General features: G+C 42.1%; 1 long non-coding RNA gene across 1 annotated transcript in view; it reads left to right on the top strand.

Moving 5' to 3' along the window:
- Nucleotides 1-18169, top strand: part of LOC141992923 (uncharacterized) — a 132657-nt gene that overhangs the window by 63580 nt on the left and 50908 nt on the right. The window contains exons 6-7 of the long non-coding RNA XR_012640692.1: nucleotides 4176-4304; nucleotides 7157-7290. This is a non-coding gene — a long non-coding RNA (uncharacterized LOC141992923). The remainder of the gene's footprint in view (nucleotides 1-4175; nucleotides 4305-7156; nucleotides 7291-18169) is intronic.

Genomic DNA, 18169 nt, shown 5'->3' with positions numbered 1-18169 from the left:
ATAATATGAGGTCCACAATGCAGTTAGCATCCATACCGTCTCTGCCTTTTTCCTGTGAGACAAAGTGCGTGAGGTAATAACTTTTATTGGACCAACTTCTGTTGATGAGAGAGACAAGCTTTCGAGCTTACCAAGAGCTCTTGCAACACTCATACTTAAGTTTCTACACTGACCTTCCCCACTCCCCCCACAGGGGGAATCTATTATTTTTACCTTTGCTGCTGTTTAGAATTTGCCTAGCAAATGTTGTGGGTGTTGTATTTCAGCCTGTGACAGGTGTGAACACCACACAGGCACCAAAAGGTTAAGGGAGGCTGAGATTGCTAATAACCTTGCTGATTGCACCTGGGGAGAGTGTGGTAAGGTGAGGTGGTGGATGGACTTAAAAAGGAGAGAAGAGGATATAGTGAGTTCCCTCTGTCTGGGGAAGGGCCTGATAAAAGGCTGGAAGGGAAGAGAAGCACACTGTCTGTTCCTGAGGTGAGCCTGAAGGATGTTCAGGAGCCTCAGAGGGATAACGACCTGCTTGAAAATCCTGGCGAGACAGAGAACTGTGTCAGCCCTAGACTGTGGGTGGAGTGAGACACGAGCCTGAGGACAGATGTGAGGACTTTGCATTATAGCTGAGGCCTGCCTGTGAGGGAGAGGGACAGCCATGAGACTGATGGGGCTGAAGATCTTGTTATCTTTATATTTTTGTTGTATGTGTTAAAGGACTGTGTAGCCCTGGAAGGAGTCAGACTCTAATTATCTTGGCTGGAGGGTCAGGCCATTCCTACAGCTGGAATAAGCTGGAGGACATGAGGGAAACAAAGGCAAAGCTGCCACAAGCCCCATCCAGCCATGAAGGGGGCGTTCTGAGACGCCAGCTTGGCTACCCAGATCTTTAGCAAGTGATAAGGTGCTGTGATAAGGTGTAAGTACCTCACAATATTTACCCTTACTAGAGCTGGTTGGAAAAACGTTGAGCCAATAATTTTCTGTCAGAAAATGCAAATCATTCAAAATCAAAACAGTGAAATAGAGTTAATTTCCAGAAATTTCATTTTGGAGAAAAACGGGGGGGTGGTCCCAACAACATTGAAATATCCCAATTTTGACATTTTCAGAATGGAACATTTTGATTTTTCGTTTTGGATTGTGTATTATAATATAAAATAAGTCAAAATCAAAATGGAATATTTCTGTTTTGTCAAAATGAAATGTTGGATTGATCCAAAGTTAATTTTTGAACTTTCTTCTGTGGAGTACTTTGAAAGTTTTGGGTTTTGTTCCAGTTCGAAACAAAGCCAGCTTTTGAAATCTCTAAATCCTTCTTGAAACAGAACTTCTGTCCTCCACACAGTTCTCTTCCTTACTCCATTGTAGCTATCTTCAGGATGTTATTATTTGTAATAGTTTGGGAGTGAACTACTACAGAATGCAGTATGGGAGATTTTAATTATACAGAAATCTGAAGGTTATAAATGATATACATGGTATACAGTGCAATCCCATTTATCTGAATGGCCTGGCAGATATCTGAAACTTTCAGATAACTGGGCATTTGGATGAACTGAAGTGCAATTTTGAGCTGGGCTCTAGCTGCGGGCTATGAGCCAATGAATGGCAGCGCTCTGCAGGTCAGCCTTTGCCCTGCATATCCTGCCTGTCACGGTGCCCAGGCTGCCTGCCTTGGGCTGTGGCTGGATGCAACCCCTCGGGGATGATTGTGGTGTCGGTGAGACCCCCAACTGTCTGGTCACTGGGAGGAGCTGTGTCCCAGGCTGCAGGGCTCCATGATGGGAGAGGAGCACTGGGTAGAGATGTTGCTGTGGATAGCAACTAGTTACATGGGTTGCATTTTGAACTGAACACAGTATTGCAGCCATGGAATCATACTAAGAATGGATTCATTGGTGCACTGGTATAGCATGAATTAGGCTGTTGTAAATTAGCTTCCTCCAGCCCTGGGATTCCCTGGCAGGTGGATGCTGTTTTCAGAGGGGATTTTCTTTAAAGGGAAGGATATCACTGGTGTAGTCTGTCCTTGTGAATGTAATGCTTGTGATTTGTAGAGCTACTTTGGGACACGCTGTGGATTTGGATAACTAGGATTTTTGGATAAAAAGAATTTGGATAACTGAGATCGTACTGCATATAGTATCTATGGGAATATTTCTCTTTGTGGTAGAGAAAGCTAGTTCAAGTGGTGACATTTTAAGCTTTTGTATCCTTATCAACAAAGAAATAGGTGACCTTCAGGGTTTCTTTTGTTCTCAGAATATTACTTTCACATGCTGCTATTTTAATAGGGTTTTTTTTATATCAGTCCCAGCACTGTGACTCAGAGAGGACTCTCATTCCCACTCTGCACATTGCCCTGAATAAGCATCTTTGCACCTTTTGCAAAGCCAGTGATATTTACAGAAGGGAGCCAGTCAGAAAGGAATGTCACCAGTCTCTTAACCTTCATTCAGGGAAGATTTTATAGTAATAAAACTTTGTACTTCTTCAGTGCTTTTCCTCCCAGGATCTCAAAGTGCTCTACATATATGAATTAACCCTGACTGTACCATTGTGAAGTTGGTGGTACCATTCATATTACAGTTGTGCCAACCTGCCTGCTGAATCATACAAATAGCAGGCCTTGTTAAAGTCCCAGAAGAAGGGTGGTATGTATTAGGTTCATGGCTGTCTGACCTATTCATCAAGTGGCTTGGCATGGCCTTGGTTGATATGTTTTAAGTGGACTGAATGGAGAGATTTGGCAAATGCTCTCCTTCCTCAACATTTCACTAATGATTCACCCTTTGCAGAAGGAAATAATAGACAAAAAGGCTGGGGTAGATCCTCTACCCATTTTTGTAACCAGGTGGCTCTGGCTGGCCACACAATTTGTTCTTTAAAAAGAAAAAAGATAACTGAGTTTGATAAGTGCCTTTTTCTGTGTGACCTAGGGCAAAATGCTCACAGTTGGCCTTCCGTCTTCACTCCATCGTAATGGTAGTGTCATGCCTGCCAATCAGCCATGGTACACAAAAAGGCCTTCCTTTAGTAAGTGATATCAAAGACTCCTGATGCCTTTGTTCAATGGATGTCACACTGTCTCTATCACATAGGAATTGTGGGTCAGAGTCTCTTTTCAAATCAGTGAGGGAAAGAACAGAAATAAGACAGGAGTCTGATGTACCAAATATATAAGTGGATTAGCTCTGTTCTGCCTTACCCTGATTTCTGGCAAATGGCTTTATAGACCTTAGCTCCACCTCCTTTTAGCTTCAGTCACTCTTCCCCTTCCATGTCGGTTCCCCTTCTCCAACCCCACAGTTTCCCACCCTTCTTTTTTTTTTGTTAGAGTATGTTAACCATTAAAAACAATTTGCCAGCTAAGTCACCTCGGGCCAGGAGGAAGTGGTGGTTTTGCCATTCATCTCAACGAGAAGTCTCAGTTCTGTGTTCCTGCTAGCATGTGATAAATCAGCACCTCTTACATGAAGAGTATGTCTGTCAGCAAGTACATCCGGCTTCTCCTGGACACAGAGCAAACCCATAATAACATGAAAAATATACCCTGGCAATAAGGGTGCCCATGCCTCCTCTAGTGTTATATATTGTGTTGGAGGAAGGAGGTGGGAGCCAATGTTGAGGTTGATTTCTCTTTCTTTGACTTTCCTCTGGGGACTGCATGTAAGGTTTGAAGCAAGGGATATTGTTCTTGGTAAAGGGATTTCTCTGCTAACCTTTTAATAGCTCTCCACCTTGTACTCTCGTCTTTCGTGTCCAGTTGCTCCATTGCAGTAGAATTCTCCATGTATGATCAGAGGCTGAAAGAAGACAATGTTTTGGCTTCTAAGCAGGAGACTGCCTTCAAGGACCTACATGTTTTCTGGTAGCTGAATCTTAATCAGGGCTCTGCTGGTGTGGAATTGTGGAGTCACAGAGAAGTGCAATGGTTCAGTAGCCATGAACAGATATTTTTGTCTGAATTGCTCCTTAAATTTAGTAGCTCGAGTCTTTTCACAAAGCCTCTCCTGTTTGTCACGACGTCTGCACTTCCCACAAATTCTGCTCACTTAAATCTCCTTTCATAGGAATTGCAGCATGGACTCTGACTTGATGCATGTGCCTGTGCTCATTAGCACAATCCTTTTTTATTTATTTAATTATTCTATTTTATTTTATTTTTTTCTTAGGATCAACAAGTTCTGGAGCAAACTGCAGTGCTGCAGCATGTCATTTAGGTGATATATATGGACTGGGCAACGTGAACTGCCAGACTGATATAGAGTTTAGATCCTGATGCTGCTCTTCCCTGCTCTAATGTAAGCCAATGTGTGTTTTGACTGTGCAAGGAAAAGTAGGACTGTGTCCTTAATGCAGTTCACTGCTGGGATGGCAAGCACTGGCAAATGTGGTTCTTGTGCATAAAGAACCTGATATCCCTTAAGTATAGGAAGAACTCCTTATTAAAACTTGTAAACTCCTCCTTAGAACTTTTGTCTGCCAGGATGCCTACAAAATAAAATTATCTGGCATGGGTGAGGCCCGTGGCCATCTGTGGCTATGTACTTATTCAGGTATACCCTCTTTTACAGTTCGTTTGTTCTCTATCCCACCCTTGTTTCCCTGTTCATCTGCTGGCTGCATCTTGTCATAATCCTAAATTGTGAGCTCTCCGGGACAGGGAATGTTTTATTACTTTGCACAGCACTTAGCAAAGCATGCCCCTGTTTAGAGCTTCTGGGTACTGTTGCAAAATAGGTAACGCAGTACCAATGGACTTTAGAGACCCCTGTCTTACATTTCAATATTTCTGTCTTCTGCCCCAGTAACGCATGCAAAGATACTGACTGAAGCAAATTCCACAGACTGCTCACGAAAGCTTATGCTCAAATAAATTTGTTAGTCTCTAAGGTGCCACAAGTACGCCTTTTCTTTTTGAAGTTAATTATTGTATTCTGCTCGAAGAAGTCCACCACATTAGCATACCCCCGTGTAACTTGCAAATGAAAGACGACACTGAATTATTGTAATTTCACTCCGTCATTGTGTGGTTAGGGATGAATTTTGCTTGCTGCAAGTTTGGAGACCAATTCAGCACCTCTTACTCAGCTGCAATGGAATGGGACTCAAATAGAATTTAAATCTGTAGAATTAGGGCCCTATATAAGGCTCATACTGAGCCATTGATTTTTAAGCACAATCTCCCCATTTTTATTTCTGAAAAATAAGGCTGGCAATCTTGTTAGGACACCACCTTATTCAAGTAGCAAATACAGCAACTTTAGATCACACGTGAATATTTTTGGTTTCTTATGTCATTGCTATTTTATTTATTTTACTGTGGTATTTCTTTCCCCAACTGTTTTTAAAATGCATAATCTTATTTTGAAATTCTCACAGCAGAGTTAGGGAAGGGGGGGAGGGTGTGATTAAAAATTCAGCTTATCTAGAATAATTTTTAATATTTCTCCCTAGTGATTTAATCACTGAAATAGCACTGGTTTCAGAGTAGCAGCCGTGTTAGTCTGTATTCGCAAAAAGAAAAGGAGTACTAGTGGCACCTTAGAGACTAACCAATTTATTTGAGTGTAAGCTTTCGTGGTGCATCTGATGAAGTGAGCTGTAGCTCACGAAAGCTTATGCTCAAATAAATTGGTTAGTCTCTAAGGTGCCACTAGTACTCCTTTTCTTTTTAAAATAGCACTGAGGGTGTATAATAAATAGTGTTACATCTTCACCTGTTTCCTCAAGCTAGTTGCTCTCTCTCATGCTGAAATACAGTGCAGTAAGGCACAGCTCTTTCATCTTTTATTCTGATTCATCTCAATTCATATTACCCAATAATACAAAAACGATCTGAAAAGGAAACAAAAGTCAGCTTATATTTTCTTTTGCTTTAGCAAAGAATGCTTTAATAGTAGTCATTTGGAATCCTGAAAAAAACACACATCCAGACTGTAAGGGTTTGCTCTTGTGAATGCTTACGCACCTGAGTCCTCCTCTCTCACATAAAATAGTTTAATTGAAGTCAGTGAAACTACTCGCCTGAGAGAGAATTTTAGGCTCAGGTCTTAATGCTATAAATTTGAAAAAGTGAAACTGCCAGAATAAATAATTAAATGAAGCAAAGGTACCAAAATGCATACTATATGTTTTTATATAAAGGTGGGAGGAGATATTTTGTTTAGTAAGTGTGTTTGCTTGATAAATTGTGCATTTATATAGCATGTTTTATATTCAAAGTTCTTAGCACAGGTTAGTCAAAATATAGGCAAAACAGAGGCAGAGAGGTTGAATCATTTGCTCAAGTCCACAGACTGAATCAGTGTCAGGAACAGAAAGCAGGAGTTTTCCAGATCCCAGTTGTGTGCTCAGACTACTACTCGCTATAAACTGGTTCAATAAATCCATTGAAGAAATATAGTATTTTTCTAAAAATGACCCAATTGTGAGTGGAAGGAAACTAATCCAGATTTAAGATGTTGTCTGTGGGTGGAGTTATGAGACCTGGAATTGGACCCATTTACACCAGGGATTAATTTGGCTGATTATGTTTGCATCCACGTGACTTCAGCTGGGAGGCAAACTGGAATCCTTGTGTTCAAAGCTAGCAGTTTTCCTGGATGAGTCAAAAAGTAGCCTACCCTTTGCTGAGCCAGAAGGAGCAGGTTCTATCTGTTCAGGTTTTATCTGCTTGAAATCACTCTTTGTACATCTTAAACTCGAGAGACATATTGTTACTTGAGCTCTGTAATTTGCTCAGGGGGTTTGTGCACAAATCTTCCACATAATATTTTGAAAATATATCCCTGTAAGTGTAATAATGATGATAATTATCTGCTATTGAAAGTACTTCAGATTTACCTTCAGAAAATAAAATCTGCCACATACTGTACTGATCTCTCCATATATACTTGCACTCTCTGCCAACAGCACAGAATTTAGCAGACACTGGATTCAATCTTACGTGGTTGTGGCATTGAGAACTCTGGCCTCCATCCACGGAAGCACTTAAGCAGCGCCTAATTTTAATAACAATAGCAATAATAATAATACATAGCTCTTACAGGTCATCAGTGTATTTCAAATCACTTCTCAGTCTTCAATGTATTTATCCTCACAATACCCTGTGAGGGAGGGAAGTATAAGTACCGTTATCTCCATTTTACAGATGAGGATCTGAAGCACAGAGAGACTAAATAACTTGCCCAAGGTCACACAGGAAGTCTGTGACAGAGCAAAGCTGGGTCTCCCAAGTTCTGGGCTAGTGCCCTAATAATTGGACCAGCCTTCTTCTCTAACCATGTGAGTAGTACATTCACTTAAATGAGACATGCCTAAATGTTTTGCTGGATCAGAGCCAGTGTACTCATCACCTGGCAGGTATGATTTATTAACAACTTTTCTACACTCTCTGCCAAAAGCTCTTTCAGAAATATAGGGGAAGGGCAGCTATCTTAATGGTAGATAATGAAACATCTTTGAAGCAACAGAAACATGAAAAGATCCTTCTTGCACCTCTTGGAAACAATTAATAGGAAAAAGGAAGTGAATAAGAATAAGGAAGTGGATTGTCCAAAAGGATCCAGAGGAAAATGGAGTACTTAAATAGAGACAATAGAAGGAGCTATTTAGTTAAAAAGTGATTACTGCTGTAGCTGCAGCCACTCCCAAAACATGAGGTCCAGCGAGAACAGCTATTCCTTCTCCTGAGACCTTTAATGCCATAATCATTAGTTCCACATCCTGGAAAGTAAGACATGGAGAGAAACAGAGTGGATTATCAAGGTCAATAGGTAATAACCAGCTGTCTAGAGGAATATTATCAAGGTAATAACCAGCTGTCTAGAGGAAGGATAAGAAAGATGGCATGATCTGTATATAAACTTTTCTATACAAGGGACATTACATGCATGATCTCTGCTGTGATTCTCATCCTGCTGTCCATGGAGATCCAGATTCCTACCTGGGTGACCTTTTTTTTTTTTTGGGTCACCTGGCTGTCTGACCATATTGTGAGTTGGAGGGACAAGATGAACTACAGTATCACTACTGCTGTGAGTGTGTAAATCTGTTAAACCTGCCAAAACCAGTCTGTCAGAGGTCTGACATGGAACCAAGTCATTGTTACTCTTGCCTGCTGTCTCCCCCACTCAACTATAGACTACTACAGTGTAGTAACTTCAGAACAGAGTCCCAAGGTTCTAAACTGCTCAAGTTGCACGTGACCAGTGCAGTATAAAAACCTGGATAGGCCAGGTTCACAAGGTTCTTGTCTAACTTCTATGACAGGAGCAGTAAGAGAGGAAAAAGCAGGGAAAAGTTAGAGAGCATTTTCCTTCCTCAGGTAGGGTCAAGGACAATTCGTTTTCAATCTCTCATGAGGGTTTGCTGCTTTTGGCAGTGCTTTAGAGAACCAGTCCCTTATATAAGGAAATCCAGGGGACTTACAGAAAGATCTATGGCCTGATCCTCTGCTGCTTCTGTCATAATTTGCACCTGTGCAAAGTGGGCATGAAACATGATCAAATCAGCAAGGTAGTGATTTACAACCAGTTCACATTCCATCTAGGTGGATGTAAATGTTGATACAAGATGCTAGGCTGTAGACAATCAGGCCACTGCTGAAGCAGTGATGCTGAAATGACAGGAATAGGAGGAGAGGATTTGCAATAGTTAGCTTCTAAGGAAAAACTGGAATATCTGGCGTGAACTCAGACAGGATCAGGGAGTCCACCCACCAACGTGGTGATGAGCAAGCTACATTGTTTGTCCCTTACCCCTCCAGGAGTTCCCTTCTGCGTTGTCATGTTTAATTGCCTATCCCGTCTGTTTCAGGGATCCAACAATATTTCTTTATAGGGTCAGACCTAGTGTAAATCAGTGTACTTATTCATTTGGATTATAGTAGTGCCTCGGGGACAGAACTGGAGCCTCATTGTGCTAGGTGCTGTACAGACACACAGTGAGAGATAGTTCTTGCCCTGTGGAGGTTACAGTCTAAACAGACAAAGGGTAGGAGCAGAAACAGGCACAGAGAGGTTAAATGACTTGCTCAAGGTCACATAGCAGGTCAGTGAGAGCCAGGATAGGATCTATGTCTCCTGAGTCCGTCCAAGTCAACTGCTTAATGTACTGGATCCTAGTGTCTTGCCAAAGGCATTTTCTCCTCCTCTTGAAGTCAGTGGAAATTATTTCAATTTATTCCAGCTGATAATCTGGCTCCATGTTTTATATGTGTACATTTAATATTGGATATTTTTATTGAAACAACTGTCGTGCTGTATATATACTCCCTATAAAATTAACTCAAATGTAAGACCTGAAAACCTTTAAGAAGGAAACATTATTAAAAGAAAATCCAATTCCAATTGTGCATGTTACATTATGGCAGTTTCACAAATGTGAATTGCAAGTGCTAACTTTTTTTTTTTGTACTGCAGATGGTAAAGTAGATTTTGAGGTGATTACAATGGGAGAAGGAGTCATTTAGATAGTGTTTTTCTGCTTTATTTGTTCAACAGAAGTGAACAGAAATAAGGAGAGCTGTTTAGGAAAAAAAGTCTGGAAAGTCTAAGTGGAGTTCAATCTGATATATGGGTTGGAGGTATTAGGTAGGATAGACAGAAGAAAAAGAAAACTGAAGTGTGAAATATGTGAGCGATCTCTGCTTGTCTTCTGCTTGGGATACCCTTGACTTAAGCAGTTTTTTGTTTCTGCCATCTCTCTTCTGAAATTCAGGGCAGAATCCTGCTTCTGTACTACATTTGTTTCCTCCATAGAAGTGTAAAGATCTTTAATACTGATTGTCTGTGAGTATCACCCCTTATCTCCCCCCAGCACTGTCTAGAATGCTGCCCAAATATTTGACATTTGACCCTCCCCACCCCACTTGATGTTCTGGCTGGACAGGTTAATACTAAAATAGTTGTAATCTGGAGCTGGGAAATGGTAATGGGCTTGATAGTAATGGGCAGGGATTTAGTTTTATGCAGATTTATAACCGGACCAATGCATGCTGCTTCTTGTCTGGCCAGATAAGCCATCAGCTGCAACAATTCACCAACTGAGCCAACAAGGCAATGTCATCGGCGTATTCAAGATTTCAAAGCAGAATAGAGTTCAGCTGAGTCCCACCAGTAGTTGCCGCCTCAGTCTTATGCCTCAACCAATCAGTGCTGATATTGAACAACTACGGTGAGAACGCAGCCTTGTAGAACTCCCATGGAGACAGGAAGCCGTGCCATGCCATGCCACGTATCTGCCATTCACTCAAACACAGCTTCCTGTTCTGTTATAGAGCTGGAAGACGTTTGAAAATTGTGGACACTCATAGCGGCAGATGTTGCCATGTTTCGGGCTCTTCAGCACTTCGGGGATGTAGTGACATCAAGTTGCAAGTCTATAGAACCTGGGTTATACAATTCTATTGTACAGAAGTGGAATGTGGGCCCTGAGGAAGGCTCAAGAACTCTCGATTGACATTTTTGATTCTTGCCGTTTTAATCAGCTGCTTCATATGAAGTAGCAGGACAAGATAAAAAATGAGGATATTCAAAGCCAAACTCTGCAATCACGTCTATCAGCACAGGTATGGTTTTGGTAGCTTTCTTGGTATGGACATATAATTAGAATGGAAGGGCAATGAACTCTGAAGCATGTTTACCAAGGAATGCCACCACGTGGTCAACAATCACATGGTCACCAAAAGCATCAGTGGCAGGATACGACTGCCAGTGAGGGCCATAAACTGAATATCCAGCCAGACGACCTTTAGGACCTAGCTAGGGTTTGATCTGGATGGCATCTGATCTGCAATAAGGCCACATCCCTTTGGGATTTGCCATGATGATGAGGGCAGCCTCCTATCCCACTTGCCTATAGATATGACATGCTAAATTGTCATCAAGATATTAGGGGTTCTTTCTGGCTTACCACCGAGGCAAGTGGGATAAGTAGACTGATACCACATTTCCCTGTTTGCAGGCTCTTACATATTCAGAGATATCCAGGGCCTGAAAAATACAATAGCCTGTGTTAAATCCGTGGCTTGGGACTCAGTAGATTTGGGTTCAGTTCCTGGTTCAGCCACAGACTTCCTGTGTGAGCTTGGGTAAGCTCCTTGTGCCTCAGCTCCCAATCTGCAAAATGGGGGTAATACTTCCTTTCTCCCACCATTAGCTGTTCTCTAAAAAGCTTATGTAAGCGGGGGAATAGTCCCGCTATTGTGGGGAACTTTCCTGGCTTCTGCACTATCCCGGTGAAGTGGGCTAGCGAAAGGATCTGAGTCCTTGCTCCCACTTCCTTTACCCAGTGGCCTCCCTGCCCTTGAGGACTCCCTTTCCACTCTCCTGTCTGGCAGAGTCCTCGTAACCCCAACAAGGCTGGACCCAGGATTCCTGGGGGGCTCAACCCCCAACCCTACTGTGGTCACCTAGGACAGGGGCTAGGGTGTCCCTACTCCGGGGTACTCTCTCTGCACTGGGCATGTCTCTGACCCACTGACCATTACATACAATTTAAAGCAAATGCAAGTTATTTAATCAACAATTTTAAAAAGAATAAGGAAAAATGGGAAAGATTAAAGGAAACTCCTCAACCCGCTCTGTGGCATGGAACATCACAAACAGTGTCTCTGGAATGTCAGGGCAGTTCACAGTCTGTTCCTTGTAAGTCCCAGGCCTTCTTCTCAGGCCCTGGCTGTGCTGCAAGGATGCTGTGGGTTGGACACTTGCTCTGGTGATGGCCCCACACTCTCAGGCTCTAAGTGGCAGGGCCCTTCTTCCCAGCGTCGTCCCCGCTCTGTTGGGGTTATGATCCAAGCCTGGCCTGCAGAGCCTCTTGGCTGAGGCGTCTCCCTGTGCTGGATCCGCTGCCCAGGGTCCCCCTCGCTTTCCCCAGCTGCTCATTGCATCCAGCTCCGGACTGCTCCATCCTCAGCTCCACCACTCTGTCTCTGCACTGCTGCTGCTCTGCCTCCAGCTCCCTGGGCTGCTTCTTTGGCCCCTCTGCCTCTGGTTGCTGCAGCTCTCCTCCCAGGGCAAGTCTGCTCTCTCTGGGCTGTGCCTCTGGCTTTGGGCTGCAGCTCTGCTCCCAGGACAGGGTCTGCTCTCTCTGGATCTGGCACAGCTCTGCTCAGCTTGGGCCCCTGCTTTCTCCTTAGCTCAGCCCACTCTGTCTGACCCAGGCAGTTCCAGCTCTCACGGAGGACAGGACCTCCCTGGCCTCCTGACTCCCTGATTAGCCTGCCCGCCCTGTCATTCAGGCTGACCTGGAGCATTGGCCTCTCCCCATTGTTCCTGGTGGCTGTCAGTCTCAGGGTCCTGATTCCCCATCGACCCTTCCCCCTTTTTAGTACTGGGAGCTAGCATCTAAAACACCCCCACTGAATGTTAGTAAGGGGGCAACAGTCCCCTTACACTTACAACCTAGAGAGGAGAGAGACAGAAGATTTTTTGCTCTCTGGGTAAAGATAAAGTAAGGGGACTTTTGTTTTAAGCTGGCCAGTGTCACAGTGCTGCAGCACTGTCTCAGAACACACAATCTTCATCTGCCTCAGGAAGATGCTATGGAGGGAGCTGGGGACCTCGGGGAGGGGCTACAATAAGATAACACAAAGAATAACAAGGTGTGCGATGAAATTTGTACAGTGAATTAATTTTTGTAGTGTTAAATATTTAAGGTTTCAGAGTAACAGCCGTGTTAGTCTGTATCCGCAAAAAGAAAAGGAGGACTTGTGGCACCATAGAGACTAACAAATTTATTTGAGCATGAGCTACAGCTCAAGTGAGCTGTAGCTCATGAAAGCTTATGCTCAAATAAATTTGTTAGTCTCTAAGGTGCCACAAGTCCTCCTTTTCTTTTTAAATATTTAAAACGTACATTGAGTTTTTAAGTAGGAATATGCATTCTGAAATTTAAAGGAAAACTTCAGTGTGATATGAAATATATTCTAACCACTGTGTCTGATTACAACGAAGGGTAAATCACGTACCTGCTTGCATAAAAAATTGAAAGCCTCAGGTGCACTAACGTGAAATAACAATCAAAGAGGAAGCTTCCATCTTGGCAGTCATTATTTGAATGTAGGAAAAAAGAGGAGAGTTATAAAGTTATCGCAAAAGAAGTTCAGATTTAAAAAATAATTATTTGATAAATGTAATAATGGATGAGCAGTTTCATTGCTAAAATCCCCATGGATATTTAATGATCATGGTAGGGCCTGATCCAAAGCCCATTAAGGTCAATGGGTGTCTTTCCATTGACATAAATGGGCTTGAGATCAAACCTCTGGGACCCTGATTTTACAGAGATCTTCCAAGAACACAATAGTCCTTAAAATCATGCAGCAGTAATCCAAAGGGAAAGGTCACCTGGACCTAACATCTGTGCTGCCCAGGCATCCACCTGCTTATTTTATGACCTCTAACGAGATCACAGCTCAAAGTGGTTTGGTTCCATTCGGAAACTATACATCAAGATTCAGCTCAGATATAGAACACTATTGCATGCCTGGGCACGACAGCATGTTTTTAATCTCTGGAGACAGTGTGTGGGGAGGAGAGAGCTTTGGTACTCAATCACCCAGCCCACACAGAATTTTTTAAGTCAGTACTTAGTGGTATTCTCTTTCATCGGACAGATCGATCAATGCACTTGATTGTGGCAGATTGTCTAATAAAAATGGTGTTACCACCGGTTGCTGAGAATTCCCTTATTGCCAAGAATCATGTAACTATAATTATTTTGACTCCCACCAGCAAGGTTTGTCCATTAGTTTGACTCTGATTTATTTTGTACTTCCTTATAGAGCACAAATAATTTGTCAAACCTATATTCCTCTGATCCTGCTTTGTTGTTATCAGTGAGAAAGGAAACTAGATCTGCTGGGATAGATGCTGTTCACAGGATTCAAATTGCATTCTCTCCACTGTCTCTTGCTGCACAGGAAACATTTTTACATTGGCACTGAAAAGAAAGGCTTGCTTTGTGGAGTAAGCTAAATAACTGAAGCAGGGAATGTATCACCAGGAGTACAATGGGTTCTGTTGGCACCTATATTTTTGTTAAGGGCAAGAGGTGAAAAAAGGAACCACTCTCATAATCTACAATTCGGGTAATATGTAAAAATCTGGTACCTACAGTTGTTGCTTTCCTATCTGGTTTATGAAAGGACACCATTGACTGATAGGAACAAACGTGATTTCTGCAATTATGTATATTAAACTGCTAGTCAGCATTTTCTAAGGCTACAAGCTCATTCTGAGAAGTTCTTCCAGAATAATAATTTCCAGAAGTGAGCAGAAAGCAGTTTTGGTCCAAATTCAGCATAGCCTCACTAGGTTCGACACAGGATTGCTTAGTTCTGACTAATGGCTTCACTTAAGACTGAAGAGAGAATTGAGGAAACAGTTGGGCAGCAGGTGCAGATTTTCGGCATTTATTTAGCAATATTCAGTGTTTTGTAATGGTGACTGGGAAAAAAAATCAAAATTCTCGAACACCTCAGTGTATATTTACATAAGTGCATTCATGCATAGTCTAGACTGTCTGTTCATGCACTTAATATAATACAACTATGTTGCATGAGAATCTGAAAACTGCATTGAGAATGCTCAGGAGATAACTAGGGAAGTTTACAGCTGGGCTCACAGGGTCTGATTCTGGTCCATCTACATAAGTGTAAGTCAGGTATGACTCTACTGAAGATAATGGTGTTGCAGTGTTGTAAAGCTGCAGTAAGTGAGAGCTGAATCAGGCCCAGTGACTTTAATTCACACTGAATTCCCCAGGTACCTTATGCATTTAAACAATACGGTTGAACAGTTATGATCAAACAATGGCTGAAAGAGAAAAATGATGGGGTTGGAGATGAGAAGTAAACTTACAAAAGTACCCAAATGACTTAGTTTCCTAAATCCCACTGACTTTCAAGAGCTATAATCAGTGGATTGGAGAAATGCCAGAAAAGTTTTTCACATGGCATGTAAGGAAAAAGCTGGAATGCAGCTGAAATTTCCCAGCTCTTTAGCCCTTACCCAGGGATTTATTTAGTAACAGTGTTTTGAAACTGTGATTCTAAACCTCATAATTATGTAACAGTTGAGTGTATATATTTACATGGGGTATTCTTGGAAATACCAGCTCTAGGGTGCAATTTACTCAGCAAATCCATGGGCCAAGTGTAACCCTGGTGCAAGTGAGTGCATTGCTGTCAGTGGAGTTGGAACTATTTGTATCTGTGCTAAGAACAAAAGAATGGCTATACTGGGTCAGACCAAAGGTCCATCCAGCCCAGTATCCTGTCTACCGACAGTGGCCAATGCCAGGTGCCCCAGAGGGAGTGAACTTAACAGGTAATGATCAAGTGATCTCTCTCCTGCCATCCATCTCCACCTCTGACAAACAGAGGCTAGGGACACCATTCCTTACCCATCCTGGCTAATAACTTAACCTCCATAATGGACTTAACCTCCATTAATTTATCCAGTTCTCTGTTAAACCCTGTTATAGTCCTAGCCTTCACAACCTCCTCAGGCAAGGAGTTCCACAGGTTGACTGTGCGCTGAGTGAAGAAGAACGTCCTTTTATTTGTTTTAAACCTGCTACCCATTAATTTCATTTGGTGGCCCCTAGTTCCTATATTATGGGAACAAGTAAATAACTTTTCCTTACTCATTTTCTCCACACCACTCATGATTTTATATACCTCTATCATATCCCCCCTAAGTCTCCTCTTTTCCAAGCTGAAAAGTCCTAGCCTCTTTAATCTCTCCTCACATGGAACCCGTTCCAAACCCCTAATCATTTTAGTTGCCCTTTTCTGAACCTTTTCTAATGCCAGTATATCTTTTTTGAGATGAGGGGACCACATCTGTATGCAGTATTCAAGATGTGGGCATACCATGGATTTATATAAGGGCAATAAGATATTCTCTGTCTTATTCTCTATCCCTTTTTTAATAATTCCTAACATCCCATTTGCTTTTTTGTCTGCCGCTGCACACTGCATGGACGTCTTCAGAGAACTATCCACAATGACTCCAAGATCTTTCTCTTGATTAGTTGTAGCTAAATCAGCTCCCATCATGTTGTATGTATAGTTGGGGTTATTTTTTTCCAATGTGCATTACTTTACATTTATCCACATTAAATTTCATTTGCCATTTTGTTGCCCAATCACTTAGTTTTGTGAGATCTTTTTGAAGTTCTTCAAAAAGAATTTGGTCCTGTATTTGTTTCTCAGCTACTCTCTACACCTGAAGTATAATGGGCCAAATACTGGCCCCTTTATTCTGTAAAGGGGGCAGAAGGGCTGCTTGGGGAATTCCCCCAGTTGTGAGCAATGTACAGCCAATGTAGGCAGCCCTATGCTGCCTTCCTGTTCTGCCCCAGCATATGTAGGCTTTCCCAAGGGGTGGACTGTGGATGGGAAAAGGAGTGGCTGGAGCAGCCCACAGGCAGCTGTGCAAAACTATAGCAGATTAGAGTAGCCCCTTTGCTGGCACCTAGAGCAGCACAGAATCTTAAAGACGTGAAGGTAGATTAAAACTACCTTTTCCCTGCCCCCATCCCAGCTGCACCTTCTATACTGTGCCTCGTGAGAGCCACAACTCAGATGTTGCCCCCTTATCTTTAAAGACATAATCGAGTCTATTTTCTGAAGTACATAGTCTATTAGCATAGTTGAGATCCATGACCTTCCAGGGTGCAAAAGAATTGGTATGGCCAGTTGCAGAGAGAACATTCCTGTATCCAAGACAATCTTCTGCAAAGGTACTGCTCAGTCTGTAAGGTGCTTCTGGGTCATGCTTAGCTAATGGAAAAGACACTTCATCTTTTGTAAAGGACTGGGCAAAATTTTGTTTCTCTTTGAGCCAGTGAACATTCAGCATAACTTCACTGGAGTCAGTAGAAATCTAGCAGATTTATGCTGTTCTAACTGAAAGCAGAATTTCCCTTCTGTATGCTCACTGCACATGCTAAAAAAATTATATCTATATATTTAAAAAAACAAGCCCAATGACAAAGAGGGGTAGAGTGAAAAACAGAAACAAAAAACTGGAAGTGGGAAGTAACTAGTTTACTGTCCTTAGACTCAGGAGTCTAATATGTCTGCAGATATTTGGTTGTGCATGTACAGTGGATTCAATGAAATGGAACTGTAGTAGTTCCTTGTCATTAAACAGTGTCACTTTCCTGTAGTGTCTTCAGTCAAAATCGGAGTTTATTTACAGCAGTTAATATTTAATTTCCATACAAAATCCACATGTAAATCTAAATGTAGAGCACTGTTAAGCGTGTTTAAGGCATTTAATTAAAATATCACCAATATTTTTAAAAGATTTGAGGTTTTTCCATTTTTAAAAATGATTTGTCTATACACAAAAATTTAAACCAACTTTATTTATATGTTACAGAACAGCCATCAGGTGATGATTGCTGTTGGCCACTTTGGCTGGATTTGAACTGACGATATAGAAGTAAAAATACCCCAGTGGCCCATTACTAATCCCAATAGCATTCCAATCACCCAGGTTTCTATTTTTATTAACTTTATAGTACAACACAAGAGAAATGTACATAAGTCACTAATCATAAATACACCGTAGAATTAGAGCGTGATCCTGCAGGATACTAAGGGGCACATTTTAAAGGTATTTAAAGGCCTAACAGTGCAGATAGGCACCTCCTGGGATTTTCAAAAGCTTACAGATTGCCTAACTAAATACCTTTAAAAATCTGGACCTAAGTGCCTACTTTGAGGTACTGAGCACCTCAGTGATCGTGGACTTCAAAGGAGTGACTCACATGAATAAGGATTTACAGGAGCAGTACAAAGGGGCCAGAAAGTAACTGGATCCACCCAGCTGGGAATTCCTGATGTGGGGGAACATTCAGCTGGTGCAGAGCCAGCATAGCTGTCTCTTACAGCACCATCAATAACTACCTTGATGCAGTGGTTATGTTGAGGTGGGAAATGAGTGCTGCTGGTGTGCATTGTGCTCCAGCTATGGTCAGCTGGCACATGGCCCTATAGGGATCATAGCCAACTGGCAGATTTTGAGTAGCCTCAAGAAGGACTGAAGGAGCTGTGTAACCCTTCTGCCTGTCAGAGTTGGCAGCAACAAGGGCCAGGTTCAGTATCTAGGGGTTCCATTCCAATAACACAATGCAAAATCAG

This window comes from Natator depressus, chromosome 8, assembly GCF_965152275.1.
Source record: "Natator depressus isolate rNatDep1 chromosome 8, rNatDep2.hap1, whole genome shotgun sequence".
NCBI classification, from domain to species: domain Eukaryota; kingdom Metazoa; phylum Chordata; order Testudines; family Cheloniidae; genus Natator; species Natator depressus.
This window is presented reverse-complemented; position numbering and strand designations above follow the sequence as displayed.